This window comes from Phoenix dactylifera, unplaced genomic scaffold, assembly GCF_009389715.1.
Source record: "Phoenix dactylifera cultivar Barhee BC4 unplaced genomic scaffold, palm_55x_up_171113_PBpolish2nd_filt_p 000415F, whole genome shotgun sequence".
Lineage (NCBI taxonomy): Eukaryota > Viridiplantae > Streptophyta > Magnoliopsida > Arecales > Arecaceae > Phoenix > Phoenix dactylifera.
In genome coordinates this window covers 172,759-194,193 of record NW_024067855.1, presented here as the reverse complement: position 1 = coordinate 194,193, position 21,435 = coordinate 172,759, and the positions used below count along the sequence as shown (strand labels likewise).

General features: G+C 36.1%; 1 protein-coding gene and 1 long non-coding RNA gene across 3 annotated transcripts in view; both read left to right on the top strand.

Annotated features, from left to right (window-relative positions):
* Positions 1 to 21,435, top strand: part of LOC103697790 (GATA transcription factor 19-like) — a 38,384-nt gene that overhangs the window by 5,200 nt on the left and 11,749 nt on the right. The gene's annotated exons all lie outside the window — the stretch shown is intronic.
* Positions 2,408 to 6,805, top strand: LOC120105993. The gene is made up of 2 exons (XR_005508243.1): positions 2,408 to 3,371; positions 3,704 to 6,805. It is a non-coding gene; the product is annotated as an uncharacterized LOC120105993 (long non-coding RNA).

Genomic DNA, 21,435 nt, shown 5'->3' with positions numbered 1-21,435 from the left:
ATAATGATGGAGATATTGAGCAGCTAAGATTAGAACACTTTGTTTTTTGTTTTTTGGTAAAGATTAGATCATTAGAACGCTTTGTTGAAAGATGTTTTTGGACTTAGTTGGAATGAGTTTTGGGTGTTGAATAACTTTTTCTAAGGAATTGGTTTGTGTCAGCAGCAATGCCACTATGTGATGAATCATATGTTAGTGGTTAGGATAGTCTGCTTCAACATGTTGATTCTCTACTGGATCCTAAGTCAAAGCTTATGTTGGATTCACGAGAGCTTCTAAATGATCTGGTGACAAAAAAAGAAGAAGGTTAAATCATGGTTATCATCTTTTCTAGGTTTCTTTGTGAAAAAATATATTACACATAATGATATTTGGATAATTGAAAAATGAAAATGGAAGTAATTACATATTCATTAGCTTGTTCAGTAGAATTTATATAAAATTTTATTTTTATTGAGTTAATTGATAAAAGAATAAAGAAGTGGAAATATGAGTTTCCAATGATTACAATAGCTTTATTTTGTTTAGGTATATTCTTTTTGATTTGCATTAGGTACTTATTTCTCCTATGTGATTATTGTTTGGAGAAAAATTGTATAGTGAGTTATGACATGAATTAATATCTAAGTTTAAGAATTCTTATTCTCAGTAATCTTAATTCTAGGATCCTTTATCCTTTAGTGTTTGATGCAACAAGAAAAGAAAGAAAGGGAAATTTGATTGATGAGGTTGCACTTTGAAGATTAACTTGCAAATATAGGTAAATTGGATTGAAGAACCCTTTGGTTGGTGAAGGAAATTCTCTGAAATTTTTTTATTAATATGACAATAGGCTACCATTACAATGCATTAGATGCATATTTGTAGGATATGGTCCCCTAACCATAATTCAGGTATTAAACCTGAAACAGAATTATACTTGAAACAGGACTCGACAATAAGAAACATACTAGAGTTATTCTACTACAGATATGAAAATTAGCTAAAATTCAATGTTATCTCTAACAGAAAATCCATAAGAAAATCTGGCGAAAACCTCTGAATCCTCACTCACTGGATGGAAATAAATCAAATATTTGCTTATTAAAGTCTTCGCACGTGAATCCACTGGCTTTTGCAATGCTTGGCATGGTCTAGCTAGTCATAGTACCTGCTAATTGTACCCTGTGCTGCATTAGTGTTGCTCCTGTTTTGAACTCTGAAATCATATTTCCATGATTGTACTTGCTCTTGGATTGACTCTGTTGGATCTTCTCAACTCATTTAATTGAAAATCCATTTTATATTTTCATCATCCGCATCTACATTGAGTTATATTTAATGTAACTAGGTACAGTGCACCTGCAAATACACATGTATAATTGCAAATGAAGCAGCAGCTATTTTGTATAAAAGGCATCATGAAAACATTAAGGGATCGTTGTTCAATTTGAAATAAGTATAGTTAAAATACAAACTTTTTGTGCAAAACATTGAAGAGACCATTACATAACTCAGTCTTTTAAAAAGAAAATTGCTGAACAACCCTAGTTATAGTGTTAAAATTAGTCTACTTTGAGTATGGTAACAGTGGGCTTTTTCAGATGTATGGTTGCCAAATTGGTTAAATTAAGAACTTTGTATGTTGACTTTCTTATGTGGTGCCATAGGCCCTTGTTTATAGATTTTGAATTGTACATGGAGAAAGCTAATATTCAGTATTGGATTGTAGCTTTCATTTGTCCATTGCAAAATGTAATCAAAGAAATTCAGAAGACTTGGAGCTCATGGTTAAAGAAGTTGGAAAGTATATGTCTTTGCTGCTATGGTGCAGAGCTTTGGCACACAAAGATATATCTGCTTGATGTTTGAATGATATTGTGGGAAAACATGGTTTCTTCTTAATAAGGAAACTGTGTGTGTGTAATAATAGGAAATTAGGGAATCATTGTATTTATGGTGTAAATTGTTATGCTTTATTTAGGAAATTTTTGTAGTTATGACAATCCCTTAATTGTGGGGATCAATCTCTTAATTGTGGGGATTTAAGTTGAGATAGTTTCCTATTTTAGTTAGTCTCCCTAAGTGTATAAATTCAAAAACTGTACAGCATATTTGAATTAGAAGGAGAATAATTTTTTTTCAATTCTTCACATGGTATCAGAGCTTTGAGCTCTCTGGAAATTACCCATTTTTTTGCTTTCTTGGCCTTCATTGCCGCCTATTTTTAAATTCCATTTACAGCTGTTTTCTTTCTCTAATTTCCTCTCTTCCTCTCTTCGGCCACTCTTACTCTTGACCTAAACAGATCTCTTTCTTGATCTTCTCATCATCTCTAATCTCCAACAGCCATGGCAGAAATCATAGACAGCACCAACACTTCTGAGACACAGAATGTTGAAGCAAATTCTGCTCCTTTAGGAGATTTAATGGAAAGAATTACCTGAAATGGTCGCAGGTGGTCCGAACGTTCTTAAAAGGGAAAGGCAAATTGAGTCGCTTGGTACGGGAAGCAAGTGATCCTAGATTTGTTGCTTTGGATGAGGCGGACTCTATGGTGATGTCCTGGCTATGGTCTCAATGCTACCGGAGATCAGTGACACATGTATGTTCCTAACCACGGCGAAGGAGATATGGGATGCTGTTGGACAGACTTATTCCAAGGTTCGTGATGCTGCTTAGATTTATGAGATCAAGATCAAGATTTCAGCTACCAAGCAGGGAGAACATACTGTCACAGAATATGCCAACCTCTTGACAAATTTATGGCAAGAAATGGATCATTATCAATGCATTAAACTGAAATGCAGTGATGATGCAGCCATGGTGAAAAGACTCGTAGAGAAAGAGAAAGACAAGATTTATGATTTTCTTGTAGGTCTAAATACGGAGTTTGATCTGGTCAGAGTATAAGTTTTTGGAAAGGATGATTTACCCTCATTAAATGAGACTATTGTGATAATCTGAGCAGAAGAAGGACGGAGAGGAGTAATAGTGGAACTTCAGGCTGTTGAGGCATCGGCTATGGTCTCAAAAGGGGCAGGTTTTAAAAATCCCACCCCTAACCAACCGACTATGAGCATGAATGAGGGACCGAACCTGTCTAAAACCACAAGCAGGGATGCCTTATAGTGTACATACTGTAAAAAGCCTTGCCACACGAGAGAGCGCTGCTGGAAGCTTCATGGAAAGCCACAATTGCCCAACAATCATTGGACCATGAAGAATGGACAGCAAAGGGGGCAGGCTCATATGACTTACACAGCCCAGAAAGGAGGACATGCCACAAGAGCAAGGAGAATTCAATAAAAGTGAGATGGAGAAGCTGAGGAATTTGTTGGGGTCCTTGGAAAAGCCTACTACTACAGGTGCTTGTTCCGTAGCACTCTTAGGTAAGGATCCTTCCCCTTGTGTCCTTAGTGTCTCAAGCATAATCTCTTTTTTGGGTTCCTGAGTCATTGATTCAGGGGCCATAGACCATATGACTCATTCATCACACAAATTCATCTCTTACAGTCCATGTCCTAGCAATAAGAAGATAGCCACAGCCGATGGTACATTAATAACAGTTACTGGCCAAGGAAGTGTTTTAATAAACCAGGCTTTGAAACTTGACAGTGTTCTTCATGTTTCAAAACTGTCCACTAACCTCTTGTCCATACATAGGCTCATAAAAGATTTGAATTGCAGCATTACTTTCTTTCCCTCACATTGTGTATTTCAGGACTAAGGAATTGGGAAGATGATTGGACGTGCTAGGAAGGAAGATGGACTTCACTATCTTGAAGAATCAAGCGGGCAAAATAGATCTAAGAATAATTTATCTTTGTCATTGCTTTCTGAGTTTTCATTTTCAAATAAAGACAAGATTTGGCTTTATCATCTTCGTCTAGGACATCCTTCATTTGGCATTCTTAAAGTTATGTTTCCATTGTTATTTAAAGGGATTAATGAAAAACTTCTTCATTGTGATATTTGTGAACTTGCAAAGCACAAACATGCTTCTTTTCCTATAAGCAATAAAATAACATCTATTCCTTTTTCACTCATCCATAATGATATCTGGGCTTCCTGAGCCGAACTTGGGTGGCTTAAGCTGCCACGTTGTTCCAAGCGGAAACAGTTATAGGAGCTCTTTAATATGTTGCGTGCGCGCATCCTTCCGAGGCGTTGCTGGACGGGATGGAGGCGGGGACAATCATTAATGTCCCGTCCTCTGAAGCGTGTTGCATGATGGAACGCGAGGGGTCAGTTGTTAATACCCCATTCTCCGACGAGCCTTTCACGATGGTCAGCCTTTAGTGCCGCGATCCGAAAAGATTTGCTAAGGGAGCTTCTGAGCTTGCCACGCGGCGAGACCCGGCTGCTTGATCGCTTAGGTTGGCCGATCAGAGCCGTTGGAGTAGGCTATATAAGGCCTAAAAGGGGCCCTAGGGTCCTCATTGGACCTCTTTTGCCTCCGCTCTTCTTCTTTCCGGCTACCATTGTAGCTGTGTTCGAGCTTTTCTTTGGGTATGTTCGGAGCTCCCCGGCGTTCTTCGCGGTGAGATTTGCTCTTGATTCATGGCGGTCCTCCTTTTCTCGGTTATCTCCTTCGGTGAACCCTCAGAGAGGTATTTTATCCTCCTGGCGACTTATCGCCTAGTCCCTGCGCAGCTTGCTCCGAACTCGTGGAGGATGATCATCGGGTTCCTCGTTGTGTGCCTTGCCTAGAGATTCCCTACCTCGATGAATGTCTTTCGGAGCTACTTCGTACTGAAGACCTGCTCTGCGGATAAAGGGTGGTGGTATTTCTCTCCTCGGAGAGACTGCGTACTTTTTCGAGGTGCTCCTTTCTCCATTCATGGATGGAAGGAGTTCTTTCTTTCCTCTGAGCCATCATGGGGGTTCGACCCGACCTAGGGCTCGCCGCAGGCCTCGGCAAATAATAAGTCTCCTGAGTTGTCGCGATCCGAGCAGGAGACTTTGGACAAGCTGCTCGATTTTGGAGAGACTCTGAAGCTTCCCGATTTGCTCAACGAGGAAGCTTTGTTGAATGTGGGCCTGAGCTCGGCTCATCCTGAGGGTAAGAGTTACAAATTTACAACACAGTTTTTTCACAGACCAAAAATATTTAGAGGGCACGGACAACTTTGGAGTTTCGGCAGTTGTCGTAAGAAAAGTATGAATCCAGGTATATCATACATTAGGAGGATATTTACCTAGTATTAGATGGTTACTAATATGGTACTATCTTATATATAATTTTTTTCAATATGTTTGTAGCTGATGGTGGATTCATTTTGGTTTGTCTATGAAAAATCTTAAGTGGTTAGCTATCCGAATTCTCTCCTAAACGGTCTTCTCGAGTAGCTGTGAACGTAATCGGTCCACCTTTGTCCTCATCCACAACAAGCAGAGGAACCGTTTGATGCAGAAGCGCTTCAACGACCTTGTATATATTCACTACAATCTGAGGTTGAGGCTGAAATGTATTCAAAAGAAAGTGGAGCTAAAGTACACAGATTCAATCCATAGTGCTTTTGTTGATGATGAGGATGATTTTATAATCGGATAGCTTGATGAGCGAGGATTGCCTCCACGACCGACAAGTTTCGTAGCTAGCGAGGCTAGGATCGACGCAGGACAATGGGCAGAAAGCAATATTTCACGCATCCTTCCAACTAATCAGCCAGAATCATATTAGAGCAGGTCACTATATGACTCCTTGTCCGAGATATCCTCTCGGAGATATGATTGAGCGATGCTTAGACAAGGCCACTACGCTACTCGGTCGACTCGATTAGAAGGGCGACATACATTCTGCCAATATAGCCAGGCAGAGAGGGGCACGAAGGTAAGCAGGCAGCGAGTAGCATGAAGGGTAAAAAGACAGCTGCTCAGCACATCAAAAAAGAAAAACAAAAGGCAGCTGTAGCCTCAATAGAGAGTATGGAGGAGTCAGTTTACTCAGATTTAGAAACCAGGGGCACCAGTTCTGGTGGTCATAGATCTGCTGACCAACAAGTGGAGGATATGAGATCACTGTTTATGAGACAGCTGCAGGATGGTTTTTGATTTATTAATGAGTTCCAGTTTATGCATGCTACACAGGATAGGGACCATGATGCACGATCTGATTGAGCCCGTGAGGATCCGATTGCATATAGAAGACGGGCTCCTCGAGGTCATTCAGGAGGACACGATGCTGCTACAGATGACTTCGCACGTGGAATAGGATCTATAGACATATCAGATTTCGAGTCGTATACTGGATCTTATTATCTATAGCCACAGGCAGCCTATGGCTCATACGGATACAGATATGGATATGGTGTGTTTGAGGCATTTTATGGATCGAATTTTGTTGTCAATTTATTCGGATGGCCCCCTTCATAGCCGTTTTATCAACTAGTATATTAGCTAGCGGACACCTCTCAGAGCTAGAGCTTCAGCGAGAGATCCGAGAGTGTTTATAATCTGGAGCACATTCTTTATGGGATGAACATATAAGACTACAATGTCATTTAGTTAGAGGGGTAGGCTGATGTGCCTCCTAATTATGTTAATAATCCGGATATCTATAAGAAGCATCGCTACTCGACGAGATTGTAGATATCGATATCTATGTTGTACTTTAAATATATACAATTGATTGTATTATTTTATATTTTTTACTTCATTACTTGATTTGAGGATATTTCATGTTGCTTTTTATAGCATGCAAAATTTTATTAATTATTTTATGTTTTGTATTATTTTAAACTAATAAGATGCATTATTTAGGTTAAATCGAGACTATTGAATCATCAAAAAATATTAAAAAAATATCAAATTAGACTTAAAATTATTGAAAAAGTTTAAAAATATTGATTACTGATTAAATCAACTTGAAAAACTTTATTGCCGGAATCGTTTCGGTCCGCTGCCGGTGCGGCTCGGTATGCCTTGAATCGCCTTGTTTGGGACGGTTCCGTCGACCTTGTTCAAGACCTTCGCCTCCTCCTGTGCTCGGACCTCAACGATGAGAGGCATCGAAGGTACGCGCCCTTCCGCCACCCCCACCCCCCATCCCCCTTCTCTCTCTCTCTCACACACACATGCGAGGTGACGATTATGGTTTTGAGCTCCCCACCCCCAATGACAAGGGCTTTCGAGCCCTCTCTTTCTCCTTCCACTCTCTCTCCCTCTCCCTCCCTCTCCCTCCCTTCCTACCCATCACCCTCCCCTCCTCTCTCTCCCTCCCTTCCTATCCCTCTCCCTTGCTTCCTCTCTCTCTCCCTCTCCTCCCTCATGCTCTTCATTTCAGAACAGGGGAGAGTGGTTTCAAATCTTTTTTTAATTTTCGAATTTTGAATTGAAGTCGACACATCCTTTGTTGACTTTAGTTCAAGATCTATACCGTACCATGCCGGTCATCGATCGACATGGGTCCCGATATTGATTCTGGGAACCTTGGTTTGAAGAATTCATTTTAACATCATAACTAGAACATAATAGAAGTAATAACATATATTGTTATTATGTTAAGTTTTATAGGTAGCCATGTGTTGCCCAAGGTGACAACCCAAGAGGGGGGGTGAATTGGGTTTTCTAAAAATTATGTTCCCTAATTTTTACTTTGAATTGAATGCAGCGGAATGATAAGATGTTATTTACTTAAGCTCTAGGCAATTACAAGTAAAGTAGTGGAAAATTAAGCTAGAGCAATTATACTATGGCCTTAGGGTGCAATTGATCTAAAATTAACTTATAGTTGTATGTTCAATTTTAATCTATGTGTATGGTAAGAATGGAGAGGAAGCTAAGCAAATTCTAAACAATCACTTATAACTCTATAGAAAACAAAGCTAGAGATATTACACAATCAAGAATGAATGTAAGGCATGAAATACAAGAGATAAGGCATCACAAACACAAAGATGTATAGTGGTTCGGTGCACCCCAGCACCTACATCCACTCCCCAAGACCTCTTGGGAATTTCACTATAATCCCTCAGATTACAGCCGGTTGTTTTACAAGCTCACAACCCAACTTGTTGTTTTGCGAGATCACAACGAACTCGGTCGGTTTTCACAGGTTCACCGACTAGAACCAACCGATTGTTTTTCCGGGTTCACAATCAAACCCAGTTGGTTTTCCCAAAGGCTCACCAACCACAACCTTACAACGATTGTTTTCCGGGTTCACAATCAACCCAGTTGGTTTTCCCAAAGGCTCACCAACCACAACCTTGCAACGTTGGTTTTCCCTTTGGCTCACCAACAAACCTTAACCCCTTGATTAAATCCCTTGATTGAATCAAGTTACAAGATATTAGAACAAGAGTTTAAATCAAATACAAGCTTCTCAAATAAGCAAATATAGCAAATATAAACAAGCAAAGTAAAGAGAAGAAGCCCTCAAACAAATTTGTAGATGAAGGAACTCGGCTTCTTCTTTACTTGACCCTCTTCTGATTTTGCACGAAGTAGAGGATCACCGAGGCAGCACACAGTTGGAGAGGAAGCTTTGGGATTCACTTGGATGCTCTTCTTCTCTCTCTTTTACTTTGAATGGCCCTTTTGTGCTTTTGGAAGATTTCTCTTGTAATCTCTTTGAAATCTCTTTCCTAAATGTTCTCTCCCACTTCCATACCTTCTTTCCTAGCTCTCCTCTTGTTTTTATAGCTTTAGAGGGAGTGGAAACAAAAATCTAGCCGTTAGAGACAAAAATAGAGCCGTTGGAATCAAGAAAAAACTAGCCGTTATGCCTCCCAGCGTGCTGGAGTCGACTCGGCTGAAGTAGGAGTCGACTCGGCTGAAACAGGAGTCACTTGTGAATAGTAGTCTGTCGGCACTGTAGCTGGGAGTCGACTCCGCACTGTAGCGCTGAAGTAGGAGTCGACTCGAGCACTGTAGTGCTGAAGTAGGAGTCGACTCGAGCACTGTAGCGCTGAAAATCAACTCTCTGTCTTTTTGTTTGTTCTCAGTCGGAGTCGACTCGTAGAGTATCGGAGTCGACTCGAGCACTGTTTCTTGAAACTCCAGAGTGCCAGAGTCGACTCTAAACTTCCAGGAGTCGACTCGAGGACTATTCTTTTGAATCTTTCTTTGAATTTGCTCCTCTAACTTGAATCATTTGAACTTGAAACTTGGGTCAATAAAGTGTAGCTTTCTTCCAACTTTTCTTGAGAGCTTTTGAGGCCTTCTTGTATTTTTCCAACTTGCCATGTTCCTTGCAAAACAAATTATCTTTCTTCTTGCAACACAAACATTAGTATTTATACTTCAAGGTTTTGTGATCATCAAAATCAATCTTTAAATCAATCTTTGGGTCATCAGTCTCCCCCTTTTTGATGATGACAAAACTTGGAGTATATGCAATATAAAATATATTGTGTTCTAGAAGTAATGCATAGCTAAGTTGTTTGAAGTAGAAAATATATATCTTTAAAATATACTTCATGATAATGCTTTAGATTTAATCAACTTAACATAATCAACACATAAAGCATTATGAGCATATACTTAGATATTTCTCCCCCTTTTTGACAACATCAAAAAGATAGTGAGACATTAAGCACAAAGAGAAGAATACTCAAATATTTCTTTTTCTTTTTGTACTCTGATTTGCATGTCAAATTATTGCAAGAATATGAATCATATAACTCAAGACAATAATGTTAGAAAAAGATTAATGAGCATAGACCAGAGCCAATTAAGATAATTTCAGAGGAGAACACATCGAATGTGATTCCAAAGATAGTTTTCAAATCAAGTGTAGGTGGAATCTTTCTTAAGTTAATTCAAGAAGTACCACAAATGATATTCAAGAAAAGCACGAATGGAAATCTAACCTCTCTTCAATAATAAGTATGAAAGCTTGTTCATTTAAGATCTTTTGCCCAATATATTAAGTATTTTATCAACATGAGAGCAATTTAATTAATTTTCAGAGTATAAGATCAAAACTTATATACTTGAAAAATATATCATCATGTTGGATCATTAATTCTTAATGACTTCAAAGTTCTTTTATGGTAATAAGAGCATTGGGCACAAATACCAAAATATGGATTCATGCAATTTTTGATACATCTTAGAGCTCTTTTAAAGACTTTCTTTTATTCCTTTAGAAAATAAGCACAATTTGATACATAAAAATATGAATTGGCACAAAATTGAAGTTCTAAAGAGCAAGCCAATTTGGACTCATTAGTGAATTTCAAAATAGATTTTCTAAGAGATACTCAAGAAAATTCAACACATTATTCTCCCCCTTTTTCATTAAATTAGAGGCTCTTAAGATCAACTATTTGAATTGCAATTTGGTTCATGATTGATGCATAAGATATACTAACCAAATAACAAGCCTCAAGGTGTATCGTAAAGATTTTCAGATTAAATTTCAGATGATACATATTGGAGAGTATTAGGATCACTTTTCATTTAGTATTCTTTCTCTCTCCTTTAGTTATGGATTTATGCGATTAAGTTCCATATGATCTTTCCTTCTGAAATTTTCTTTCTCCCCCTTAATTGATCGTTCCTATTTAAGAGTTTAGAATTTAAAGATAATGTTCAATAAAATTGTCAATCTCGAAAATATATTTTCTATAAGTTTCAGCATATTTTCATAAGACTCAAGGTTTGAGATAAGACAACCTTTATAGAACTCAACTCAAGGCAAGCAATGGCAACACAAGGAGGTTTATCAAAATCAATCCATAAAACATTCAAGATATTCATCAAATGGATGTAACCTTTTGCATTTAGATTGAATATCTAAAGCTCCCCCTCAAAAGATGCATTTTTCTTTAATCATTCTTTTCTTTGTTGAATTTCAGATTTTGATGATAAGCGTGAATAGAACTGAAATTCTATGATATCGAGAATGTAGAGTGATCTAGAATTATTCAAAATTTGTATCAATTACTCTTTCTAATCCTTCAAGAACAAGTTATGCTTTCTCTTAATCTTAGAGAAAATGTATAGAAATATTAATCAGAAAATGATTCATTTGAAGCTCAATTTCTTTCAAAAGCATTTACATTTTCTTTCTTTTAAGAATCATTTGAGTGAGCTGAAATATTTCTAGCTTTAAGATCATTCACTCTCTATATATATTTTGATGGAAGTCTTTAAGAATGTAGGAGAGATAAATATATAGATGATCATTGAGGTATATATATTTATAGAACTCAATTTCTTAATCATAGTTTTTCAGCAATGTATACATGAAGCACAATAACTCTTTTTAATATCAAAATAAAATAATATATTTAAAAATATTTGTTTGCAATCAAGATCATCGAAAGACACATCATTTAGACCAATATTAGTACACTTTAAAGATAAGAAATGATATGTTTCAGATGCGTATCGGGGCAAACAATCAAGGCATCAGAATTATTCTATTTTTCTTAAACTGTAGTTTTTATCTAGAAATCATATTGAGTTTAAGCTTCTATACAAAATCAGATTCTGAATTTTATAAAGATTTTCAATAGAGGCTTTCAAAATCATAATTTGAGATATGTATCTTCCACATTGTAGCTCATCTTAAATCATTACGATTGAAAACACATATTTCAAACATATTAGAGCATATTCAGAATCTTTGTATTTAATGTTGAGTTTTGGTATGAATTAGAACATTATATACCAAATTTAGGCAAGTTGAAGGATAAAACAAAATCAATTCATTTTGTCTAAATAGAGATATCCTTCTCTTCTCCTTTTTACAAATTTATTCAACTTTCAGATTTTAAAGATGATTGTGAACGACAAATCTGAAATTTCTTTTCAATAATACCAAAAAAAAATTTTATGTAGTATTTCAAACATTCAATCAAATTGTCCAAGCATGGAGCATTACAAAATATTGAGAACCCATAATTCAAGACATCATGCCACATGCAAAATATATTATGTGTTAAGTCATGCATTAAAATATTAAGAACAAGCATGTCAATGATCAAAATCAATTCTTTTCAAATAAACTTCCCCTATTTAAATATAATCTTGCATTGATTTCATCCTTAAAGTGTGTTTTCAAGTGATTAAAAATTTGACTTGATTCTTCTTATATACTTTCATTTACTTTGTCTTTCATTTTTACTTTCTTATGCTATACTCTATTTGCTCCCTATCCGGTGGAGTTGGAAGGGGCACGAGGTACTACCACTAGCCTCCCTCTTGTGCCGTCCCTAATATACCCTACACCGAATAGTTGGGTCAAATAGTGCCGGGTACTACCACTAGCCTCCCCATTGGCACCATCCCTATGATGAGCAATATAGAAAGGTTAAAATGTTCACTTCAAACTCTCCCTGTTTAAGTGTAATTAATTACGGATTTTATCCCTTCCAAAAGAATGCTCACACAAGTCTCACAAATGTGCCGAATATATTATGCTTGTTTTGCTTTTCCTTAAGATTGGAGTATTTGCCTTTACTTAGATTTTACTTCTCTTGAATAATATCCATTTTCTTTTCTTTATCTCTCTCTCTTTTTGTTATTCTCAAGTAATTTACATGAAAGAGCAGAATAAAGAAATAATCTTATGTATCATATAGATGTATATCATGCAAACAACATTTTCATTATGCTCAAGAATTCATAGCTTCTCACAAGTCATTTTAAATCAGCATTTTAAGCATATACTTGTGTATTTCATGGTTATGATATAGGCAAAGGAATATTTTAGTTTGAGCAAACCATGAATCAATTTCTAAAAGCATAAGTCAATTAATACATATATAGACATGATATCAAGAAATTAATAATTAAAGATTTTAACCATGCCACAATAAGATTTAAGTTATTGACTTTGCTCAGCTAATTTATGAGAGAGGTATCTAAAATTACCGATTCATTCTGCATTCTTCAAGTCAAATACCTACTAGATTTCTTATGTGTAACCTTTTGGCTGAAGAAAGTCCTCTCTCTTGTTTGCATGTGAATGTTTATTGTACCTTTCATGGAGGTGTCCTTCAAGTTGAAATTTCTTATTTCTTGCTCATAGATCCTGCATTATCAACAAAATCCTTTTCTTTTTTGAAAGAAAGTCATTAGTTTCTTCGAGATACAAAACATTCATATAGCATATTTCTTAACTAGGTGACTCAACATAAGATATGATAATAATTGAATGTTGAGTCACTTTACTCAAGAGATTGCCTGAATATAAGCAAACATATGTCACTTGAACTAAAGAGATAGTTTCATTAACCAAGATGGTTCAAGGACAAGCATGTGAAGCAATAGGAAGATTCATCAAGGTCAAATCAATTTCTTATTTTCAAAATCAATTTAGTTTAGATTTTATTTGCTTAAGATAATTATCAATAAGACACGCTAGCTAAGTTTTAATCAACTTATCTTAAACAGTTGTTTCTATCAAAATTCAGATTATGATTTATTTGTTATCAATAAAATATGATTCATTAGAGTTAGATTGAAGTCTTGCACAAGGGCACATAATGAGCATATAATCTGGTCTACTAGCTGTACGATAAAATACTTATTCTATCATGCTTCAATATAGCTTTAAAACAATAGATCTACTTTGCTCATCCTTTTCAAATTCTACAAGATGGGGTCATAGACATACCTTCTTCATGCCAATCTTCTATAAGAGTTTTCTTGTGGACTAACTTTGGTCAATGAAGATCCCCTTTCTTGTTTGTCTTAATTTGGAGTTCAAGAAAAAATGTTAATTCATTCATTATACATATTTCAAACTCACTTTGCATGAGCTTAGTAAAATCTCCATATAAATCTTCATTAGTAGAACCAAAAAGGATGCCATCAATGTATGCTTTGAGCAAGCAAGATATCACAAATTCTTCTTTTTAATGTATAGATTTATTACTTTTTATCAAAAAGTTACTCAAGCTTTTATATCATGCTTTTGATGCTTGTTCCAAATCATATATTGCTTTATCATATTTGTAATGAGTGTTTTCAAATAAGGTGGTTATTCTATATAGACCCTTTTTTTAATGAAATAACCACATAGGAGTGCATTCTACACATTCATTTGACAAAATATAAAGCTCATAAAGTAAGCAAATGATAATGGTGATCTTAACTTCTAATCATGCAAGAATTTCATCAAGATCTATTTCATCTTTTCTTGATTTAGTCCTTTAGTAGTCATCAATTTTTCTTTATTAAGTGCATTTCTGAAAAATCCAATTTGGTTCTAATTATTAACAAGTTTTCAGATTGTTATATGTAAAAGATTAACCATATACATATATAATTTGATTTCAGTATCTTGATACTAAATCATTAGTCTCATAAAGAATAAAATGAATTGATATTTCTACAACTAGAATCTTTTCATTGAATGTTCTATATGCATTGCTTGATGAATGATATCCAAAGATAGAAATATCTTTATCAGATTTGGCATTATTTTCAAGAAACCATATCAAGCATAACATATACTACTGAAAAATATGACAGATATGCAATAGATCATTTTTTATTTTTCAGAAGATCAAATGGAGTTTTCATCAAAAAATAGATCTAATAGAAACCATATAGATGACAAGCAATGATGATAGCTTTTAGATGACCATCATACAACATTGCCTTTTTCATTTCTTCAAGGATTCTATTAATCCTATTTTACTCATGGTATTCTTGGTGCAGAAACAATTGTATTCATTATTATTTTCTGTGCACGGCTTAATACAAAATTGGTTTTCAAAACTATGCCATGATACTTCTTTATTTTTATAGTTTGCAAACCTTTTTCATTTGAACCCTTTTTGTGAGTTTGTGCCAATGTAGAAAATATTTCAATTTGAGTGCCAAGAACAAAACTAATGTAAGCTTTTGAAAACTTAGTAATGGAAACATCTTTAGATTTAGAAATTGATTTTTGGTTGTTTCCTTAGTTAACATGCATAGCAAACTTTGACCTTTCAGAAGATAATCTAAGTAAGCCAATGGCAAGGTCTTTTGAGATTAAGTACATACTAGCATGAGTTGATTTTATATGCCAAAGATGGTTTCTTTAATTTTGGTATTCATAGTGCATATATTCAAAGGCATACCAAGTACACATTTTCATATCTATGATCGATAAACAATAATGCCATGGATAAAAACTCTCAATCAAGCATATAGAGAATTCATAGAGTTATTCTTAATAAATTGATTAATCATTTAGCAACTTATCCAATAGTGAGTAAAGCATACTATAAAATGAAGTGATTTGATTATATTTCCAAAAGTATTTTTTATATCACAAAATTGATCAATACTTGCAATTCATATTGTAATCAAATACTAAAGCAAAAATAATGATGAGATGCAAGGGTTACTGATTTCATTATTATTATTTTTTAATTACTTTTCATAAGTATATTTTAAGTTTCATTTTTTGACGTGTGTCTAGAACACCCATTTGTATGAAAGTTCTATTTGTTCCATGGGTATCTTGGCAACCTACATCTACATCCTCATATTTTCATTTTGGGTACCCAAGCTTGCTTGGGTCCTTGAGAGTTAGGACATATAGTTCCTTTTGGAACCCAAATTTGTTTAATTGTAATAACTTTACCATTTGATTTAATTATGTTAGAACGATAGGTAAAGTTGTTATGTCCATTCTTTTCATGTTTAAAATAAGTTATCTTATTTAATGGTTTGCTTGGTGAATTGATAACCTTTTTCTCTAGAGATTTATTGTTAAGTAAAGGTGTCAAGCCAAGTTTTGATTTATCATAAGCAACATATTGGCTTTCAAACATCATTTTTAATCTTTCTGAACTTACAGTGAATTTGTTAATAAAAGATTTTAATTGGTTAATTTCTTTACTTAAGTTTTGATTTTCTTTAATTAAACTCTGATTTTTTTGAATTAATTGTTCTAAATTTAATCTTAAGCTTTCATTTTCAGAATTTAGTTTATCTTGTATTTCATCACTAGAATTTCTTTCTTTTGAAATTTTCAGATTTAGTTTCTTAAGATTTTTATTCTTCATAGCTAATTTTCTACATTCACCATACAAATCATGAAAAGCATTTAATAATTCATCATAAGGGAATTCTTCTTGAAAATCATTTGATGTAAAGGTAGATTCAGATTTTACCTTATCTTCTTGTGCCATGAAGCACAAGTTAGTTACCTCTTGTAGTTCTTTGGAGCTAATATCATCATTATTGCTCCTAGCTTTCATTTTCTTGTTTGACTCTTTTTTTCTTTCATCTAGCTTCCTCTTCTTCTGTCTTTAGGAAGCTTTTGAATTTTTTTGTTGTTCTTTCTTCCTCGAGTCGACTCGGGTTTACTTGGAGTCGACTCGACTGACTTGAGAGTCGACTCGAGATCTTCGGGAGACGTCTCGCTCTCAGAGGCCTAAAAGATGATTCTCTGTCTTTTGAACTGTTCTGCCTCGGAGTCGACTCGGGCCTTGTTGGAGTCGACTCGGCTAACTTGGGAGTCGACTCTGAAATACTTGGAGTCGACTCGTTCACAGGATCTCCAAGACTGAGTCTCTGCCTTTCAGACTGTTTTTCTCTAGGAGTCGACTCGGACAAACTGGGAGTCGACTCGGCTAATGTGGAAGATTCTGCAGTCTCATTGTTAGTATGCAATTGAAGCACATGTGAGCTAATCTGAGATTTATCATAAATATTTCTTAAAGTATCCCAGATTTCTTTAGCAGATAAGCATGCAGAAATCTTATGAAATATAGATTCATGGATAGCACAATATAGAATGTTCATAGCATTAGTATTCAATTGTGCTAAGTCTTTTTCATTGACAGCTTGAGAGAGTGTGTGAGGGCCATTTATAATGATATTCCATATTTTATAGTTTTGTGATTGAACAAAAATTTTCATTCTAGCTTTCCATTGAATATAGTAAGTTCCATCAAAAGGTGGAGGTCTGTTTATGGAAAGTCCCTCGGCAAATAATGTATTATGTGGGGTTGTCATAATCTTTAGCTCTAGTCGGTTAAGACTATAATTAATAGAAGAGCACCTGCTCTGATACCACTTGTTGCCCAAGGTGACAACCCAAGAGGGGGGGTGAATTGGGTTTTCTAAAAATTATGTTCCCTAATTTTTACTTTGAATTGAATGCAGCGGAATGATAAGATGTTATTTACTTAAGCTCTAGGCAATTACAAGTAAAGTAGTGGAAAATTAAGCTAGAGCAATTATACTATGGACTTAGGGTGCAATTGATCTAAAATTAACTTATAGTTGTATGATCAATTTTAATCTATGTGTATGGTAAGAATGGAGAGGAAGCTAAGCAAATTCTAAACAATCACTTATAACTCTATAGAAAACAAAGCTAGAGATATTACACAATCAAGAATGAATGTAAGGCATGAAATACAAGAGATAAGGCATCACAAACACAAAGATGTATAGTGGTTCGGTGCACCCCAGCACCTACATCCACTCCCCAAGACCTCTTGGGAATTTCACTATAATCCCTCAGATTACAGCCGGTTGTTTTACAAGCTCACAACCCAACTTGTTGTTTTGCGAGATCACAACGAACTCGGTCGGTTTTCATAGGCTCACCGACTAGAACCAACCGATTGTTTTCCCGGGTTCACAATCAAACCCAGTTGGTTTTTCCAAAGGCTCACCAACCACAACCTTACAACGATTGTTTTCCGGGTTCACAATCAACCCAGTTGGTTTTCCCAAAGGCTCACCAACCACAACCTTGCAACGTTGGTTTTCCCTTTGGCTCACCAACAAACCTTAACCCCTTGATTCAATCCCTTGATTGAATCAAGTTACAATATATTAGAACAAGAGTTTAAATCAAATACAAGCTTCTCAAATAAGCAAATATAGCAAATATAAACAAGCAAAGTAAAGAGAAGAAGCCCTCAAACAAATTTGTAGATGAAGGAACTCGGCTTCTTCTTTACTTGACCCTCTTCTGATTTTGCACGAAGTAGAGGATCACCGAGGCAGCACACAGTTGGAGAGGAAGCTTTGGGATTCACTTGGATGCTCTTCTTCTCTCTCTTTTACTTTGAATGGCCCTTTTGTGCTTTTGGAAGATTTCTCTTGTAATCTCTTTGAAATCTCTTTCCTAAATGTTCTCTCCCACTTCCATACCTTCTTTCCTAGCTCTCCTCTTGTTTTTATAGCTTTAGAGGGAGTGGAAACAAAAATCTAGCCGTTAGAGACAAAAATAGAGCCGTTGGAATCAAGAAAAAACTAGCCGTTATGCCTCCCAGCGTGCTGGAGTCGACTCGGCTGAAGTAGGAGTCGACTCGGCTGAAACAGGAGTCACTTGTGAATAGTAGTCTGTCGGCACTGTAGCTGGGAGTCGACTCCGCACTGTAGCGCTGAAGTAGGAGTCGACTCGAGCATTGTAGCACTGAAGTAGGAGTCGACTCGAGCACTGTAGTGCTGAAGTAGGAGTCGACTCGAGCACTGTAGCGCTGAAAATCAACTCTCTGTCTTTTTGTTTGTTCTCAGTCGGAGTCGACTCGTAGAGTATCGGAGTCGACTCGAGCACTGTTTCTTGAAACTCCAGAGTGCCAGAGTCGACTCTAAACTTCCAGGAGTCGACTCGAGGACTATTCTTTTGAATCTTTCTTTGAATTTGCTCCTCTAACTTGAATCATTTGAACTTGAAACTTGGGCAATAAAGTGTAGCTTTCTTCCAACTTTTCTTGAGAGCTTTTGAGGCCTTCTTGTATTTTTCCAACTTGCTATGTTCCTTGCAAAACAAATTATCTTTCTTCTTGCAACACAAACATTAGTATTTATACTTCAAGGTTTTGTGATCATCAAAATCAATCTTTAAATCAATCTTTGGGTCATCACCATGGTTCCTTTGTTGTCATTTGCAGGAGGATAGGTTCTGATCTATATTTTTGAATGATTGTTCTTTTGTTATCCACTATTAATGCTTAAGTTTTTTTTCTAAATACAATTTGCTTTCTCCTTATTCTCCAATTTGTTGTAGCTTGCTCCCCTATTAGCACATCAATCTGGCTAGGCACCTGGACAGTCCCTTTCCCTAGCCACCTGATTCTTTCCAAGCAGATCGATGGTACCTAGGCAAGTGCTTGGCCACCTACCAATCCTTTTGTTACTAGGTAGGCACCTATTGCTAATAATGTTGAACACATTAAATTTCAGCCATTGTTCTGCATATATTTATGAAGTATAGTTATTGTCTGGTAATTTGGGGTAATTAATGTCTTACAATTTATGTACAAAAGCAGTTTAGGAGTACTTAAAGATGACAACCATTCATCTTGGGTCCTCCCTCATCTATCTGATGATGGCCATCCATCAAGCTGCTCTCTCTTAACTTTGAACCCCCAACCCCCCCACCCCCCCCCCCCCTTCTCTCTCTCTTGCAGGTGGCAAGAGAAGAGGGTTTAGGGAAGCAAAGGAGCAAACTAGGAGGTTAGGGTTATCATATTTGTGATAGTTTGATTAAATAGGGCTACTGTACTAATTTTATTAAATTTGGGAATTTTTCTCATAAAGTGCACCTGGCTGCCTAGCTATTCTGTTCAGGCATTTAAGGGGCTCACTGCGTGGGACTGTCTTAGTGCTTTAACAACTTCGGAACCCATATATGATTTATGAAAAGAGAATATACAAGACGTGCATTCAAAGCACATGCATATGAATGTATGTTTGGATGTCTATGCAATACATACGCACGTCCAGGCTTATGTATACCACCTATATCTATGTTTATGTATATAAATATGTACCACTTAAATATCCACATGTATATGTATATGATGTACACATGTATTTATTTCTACATATAACTATATACAGTATGTGCATATATCGTTCTATATCTTATACATAGATAAATTAAACACACTTTTGTATGGATATTGTATCGTGGTCCAAGTTTAGGGGTCTAGGTCATGGTTTTTATTCTGTAACAGGCCCCATACTGGTAGCTTATTTGTGTGTCTGGGCTCAGTTAGGTAAAACCCCTCACTGGCACATTGTACGCTGTGGTGGGCAAGACGAGTTGTACCATGTCTCAGTATGGTAATGTACTTATACCCTAACTGTTGGTATAGGATATGCACTGCATTGGCTGTTATGGGCATCAGGGTAAACCGCAGTCTAGGCAACATAAGGCTTGTCTATTACCAGGCAATCACCCATCAAAGTAATGGCTATAATTAGTATCAAAGCTGAAATAGTAGTATTTTTCTGGAGCATAGGCAATTGCTTGTAACAATAATGACTATAATGCAATTAAGTTTTGAATTGGAAAGTGGTGATGGTATGAAAAGATATTAATATGCAAATTAAATGATTGCAGTCTTCGTCGCAAATTGTTTGCGGTGAAGGACAACGCCATGGCTATCCAATAATATGCTGATCAACAATAAGGAATATACAGAAGTCATAAGTAGCCTGCAACTGAGCTGGGTTACCTCCCAACCATTCTTCTTTCAGATCGTGATTTTAAGACTCAAACCCAATCCATTGACAAACTGGATAGGGTCCATGAAAGTTTTTTCTGGACCCACTGGGTCATTCAGTATGGGTTGGGTTTAAGTAAAACCCAAATCAACCTGATACATTCAGGCCTGCCTTGGGTGGGTCTAGCTTTGGGTCTCATGCAAGATATAAGAAATAGATTGTCTGTTATATTGTTAGGAGGAAAATTAATAATGACAAGGATAACAAGTAGAAAAAATTAAAAAAAGAGTGGTAATGTGGATCTGTACTGTTATTGCCTTTGAGAAGAACTGGTACTGAACCTACAACATAGTCTTGAGCACCCAACCAACAAAACTAATTATGAAAATTGGATGAATGATAGTGGTTTGAAGATTCTAAAGCGATGGATTTTTTAGCTTGAGTTGGATTGAGCCAAACCTGGTCAGCGCAGGTCATCTAATATTTGATCCATTTTAGATTTAGTTAATACATAGATCAGGTCAGATCTTGTTCAGGTGGAAAAGATATGATCAAGACTCGATCTGATTTGCGTAATAGGTCATCTTTCTGACAATACCTGACCCAGCGGTTTGAAAAATCGAGTTTGGCCAGGACTAACTGGTTAAAACTATGTCATGTCATGGGTGGACCTATTTGAACCCTTGTCATAAGAACTAGATCTACCAAAATAAAGAATAATAATCAAGATTATATGGGTCAAATGGTTAAAAGTAAAGGGGAATTTTACAGAAAATATGAATCTATTTTGTTTCTGCGCAGATTTAAGCCATGTGTTCCTCCCTAAGAAGGGTGTACTTCGAAATTTTCGAACCTTTTGCCTCTAATTCCACAGATACACCTTGGTCTCTGAACATGCATTGTATGACAAGCAGATAAATGCATTGAGTTATTATAAATATGTGCATTCACTATCAAAATATGGGCATTTACTACAAAGAAATATGTGAACTCAGCTCTGCTTAAAACATATGGCTGGGGTTAGGGTAAGTGCATCCAAAAGTTTTAAAACTGTGCCATAATGCCATTATTGCAAAAATG